Source organism: Anoplophora glabripennis, unplaced genomic scaffold, assembly GCF_000390285.2.
Source record: "Anoplophora glabripennis isolate ALB-LARVAE unplaced genomic scaffold, Agla_2.0 scaffold2178, whole genome shotgun sequence".
Lineage (NCBI taxonomy): Eukaryota > Metazoa > Arthropoda > Insecta > Coleoptera > Cerambycidae > Anoplophora > Anoplophora glabripennis.
The window spans coordinates 589-3902 of record NW_019418270.1 but is presented as its reverse complement, the minus strand read 5'-3'; the positions used below and the strand labels follow the sequence as shown (position 1 = coordinate 3902).

Here is a 3314-nt window from a genome sequence, read left to right as displayed (position 1 = left end):
CTTGTGGATCCAGCGACTCCAGGTGCCTAGCCCAGTTATCCTGGGCCAGTTCATCCAGAGCCGCCTTCACCCGTCTGTTAAGTACGTTTAAGTCATGTCTGTGTCGGGGGAGGCGGGTGCGGGTGGCAAGCCGTTTCGCACGTCGTCTGTCACGTATTAAGTTTTTTATGTCATCGGGGAGGGTGCCACGGGGTTTTTGTCAGTCGGGGGACAATAGTCTCCGTCGTAGTCTGAGTCAGGGCGTTTTTAATGTCAGTCTCAACGGAGAGGTTACTGTTCGGAAACGCTCCCAGTCAGTGAACCTCCTCGTGAAGGTGCCTTCATATCTCTGTCTTCGCCCCAGATCCAGAAATATTGGATTGTTGGCGGATATTGGGTTGATATTTAGGCATTTAACGGTATAGATTTTAAGAGGGCAATGTCGATGACGTCGGGGCGTCCTACGGGTCCGTAATGTGTCGGTTCTGTCGGTCCGAGTATCGTCAAGTCGTCGTGTCTGTCTTGGTAATTCAGCAGGACGCGACCTCTTGTGGTCGTCGTCCCGCTGTGCCATATGGGGGACTTCGCGTTGAAGTCCCCGATGGCAATTGTCTGGGGCCAGGAAAGGATTTTGTCTAAGTCATTGTCAAGTAGTGGTAGTCTGGGTGGGTGGTAACAGGACACCACCGCAATGTCTCCATGCCGTAGCGATCTCACCGCTATCGCCACGGCCTCTGTGTTTTGAGTTTGGAGCTGCTGCAGCGGATAGTGGTCGATGCACTTCTTTAGGCCGGTGTCCCATGCATCCGAATTCCGACGATACGAAGGTCCGAAAATGTTCCTATTGGTTAATATACATTCAAATTTTTACCGCTCATTTTTATCCGAAATTTTTAAAATTCATACGACGTCGGAAAAAGTAGAAATAATAATAACTTTTATCCGAAATCGTATGTTTTTTAACCTTACTTTTTAAGNGCATGAAAGTGACGTTACATGGCCAGTTGGTGGTAAATTTAAAATTCAATCACAATAAGGGGAGGAAGTTTCTACAAGTTTAGACCTGTTTAGCATAAACTGTAACCTGATATGTTATATTATTTTCTTTAATACTGCCACGCTAGCATAAACTTTAACCTGATATATTATTTCTTTTAACAGCATTGCGTCATTCTTATCTGGTATTGCATCATTCGAGACCAATGACCTCCAAACAGTATTGCGTCATTCGAGGTCAAGTTTCTACAAGTTCAGATCTGTTTTTTAGCATAAACTGTAACCTAATATATTACTTCCTTTAATACTGCCACGCTAGCATAAACTTTAACCTGATCTATTATTCCCATTAACAGCATTGAGCATTCTTATCTGGTATTGCATCTTCCGAGGCCAATAGCCTCCAAACAGCATTGCATCATTCTTATCCGGTATTGCATCATTCTAGACCAAGGTCACGTCAAGGCCATCGACCTCTGATGGTTTGGGGTCAAGGTCAGGTCAAGGTCATGGCCTCTGGTCGTCTGGCGACAAGGTCACGTCAAGGTCATGTCAGGGTCATGACCTCTGATAGTTTAAGGTCAAGGTCAAGACCTCAGGTCGTCTGGGGCCAAGGTCACTTCAAGGTCATGACTGCTGGTTGTCTGGGACAAGGTCAAGTCAAGGTCATGTCCTCTGGCCGTCTGGGGACCAGGTCAAGTTAAGGTCATGCCCTCTGGCCGTCTGGAGACAAGGTCATGTCAAGGTCAAGCCAAGGCCATCGACCTCTGGTCGTCTGGGTTCAAGGTCACACCAAGGTCAAGTCAAGGTCATGACCTCTGGTCGCCTGGGGACAAGGTTACACCAAGGTCAAGTCAAGGTCATGACCTCTGGTCGTATGGAGGCAAGGTCAAGTCACGGTCATCGACCTCTGGTCGTCTGGGGTCAAGGTCATGTCAAGGTTATTGGCCTATGGTCGTCTGGGGTCAAGGTCGTGTTAAGGCCATAGACCTTAGGTTGCCTGAGGTCAAGGTCACCTAGGGTCAAGGTCATCACAATTTAAGACTTGTTTTCTACTGGTTCAGACCTGTTTCCTACAGGTTCAGACCTGTTTTCTACAGGTCCAGATTTGTTTTCTACTGGTTCAAACCTGTTTTCCACAGGTTCAGACTTGCTTTCTAGTATAAACTGTAACCTGATATATTATTTCCTTTATAATTGTAGTATTAACAAAAATTCAAAATTCAAATTCAATTCAAATAGAGCATGAGCCTCTTTAACTCAGTGGTAGAGCACTGGAAACCGGAGGTCGTGAGTTCAAATCTTACAGGTAGCAATTAATTTTTTTTTTCAAAAATGTCAGGTGTGGGATTCGAACCCACCTTCCCTTTAGGGAACCAAGGCTTAAACAAGGCGCCTTAACCACTCGGCCAACCTGACTCGATAGGTATATGGAATAGAAACGAGAATTTTTTTTATATCTATTTATTGGCATAAAGTAGGTGTAATACATGATGTATATGGGATAGTTATTTAACATCATATTCGAACTGTTGCTGAAAGTTCTTTATAACATAAAGTACACAATTTTATATGCATTCCACAAATCCAGCAGACTTCCACATGGGCGCAAGGTAGAAAAATAACGTTTCGTTCTCGCTTTCGACATATTCGGCAAACCTTTTCAGGCGGTCCCCAGCATTCGTCCTCAGGAACGGAATTTGGCATTACTTCGATTGGCTTCCTACCAGACATTACGCTCTCTTTAAAAGCACCTATTGCTACACTTGACTATGATATACTGAAGAATAATTGGACATCTAATGATTAAATTTACAGAACAAAAGTTGTGTTTTTAATCCCTTTGTTTCCTGATAGCAACTTGAATATTATACAATGGAGGTGGTAGGGTTGTAATTCTTGAAGGAGCTGCGCTACTGAACCGTATGTTGTTGATACCAGTCAATCTGGAGGACTGCGGTAAAAATGTGGAGTTTATGCTGTTTTCGCTACATTAACCATAATACTTTTGAATGATTTTTGCAATACTCTTCAGTATTAATACAATTGTAGCGACTGTTATAAAGTAAATAAGTCCAGAAATTGTATTCAAATCTGTTGTCGTATTTTCAGACGCTACGATGAGTGCGTCTGCGTATACATCTTCATAATCGGAACAGTTTAAAATAGGTAATGACCTCCAGGTATCAAAATCTCCAATCGACTTATTTTGAAACGTTATTCTCAACTTGTAGAATTTAGAATGTTCCGGAATTGACGCCCCGAAGACCCTCAGCTTTCCACCATTAACTATATTACGTCTCATCTGAATTAACGTATGTGGGCATGTATCATTCTCG

The 3314-nt window shown here is 43.4% G+C and overlaps 1 non-coding gene across 1 annotated transcript; it reads right to left on the bottom strand.

Moving 5' to 3' along the window:
- Window positions 1-2311: 2311 nt before the first annotated feature.
- On the bottom strand, window positions 2312-2394 carry Trnal-uaa. Its single transcript has one exon. It is a non-coding gene; the product is annotated as a tRNA-Leu (tRNA).
- Between the last annotated feature and the right edge of the window lie 920 nt (window positions 2395-3314).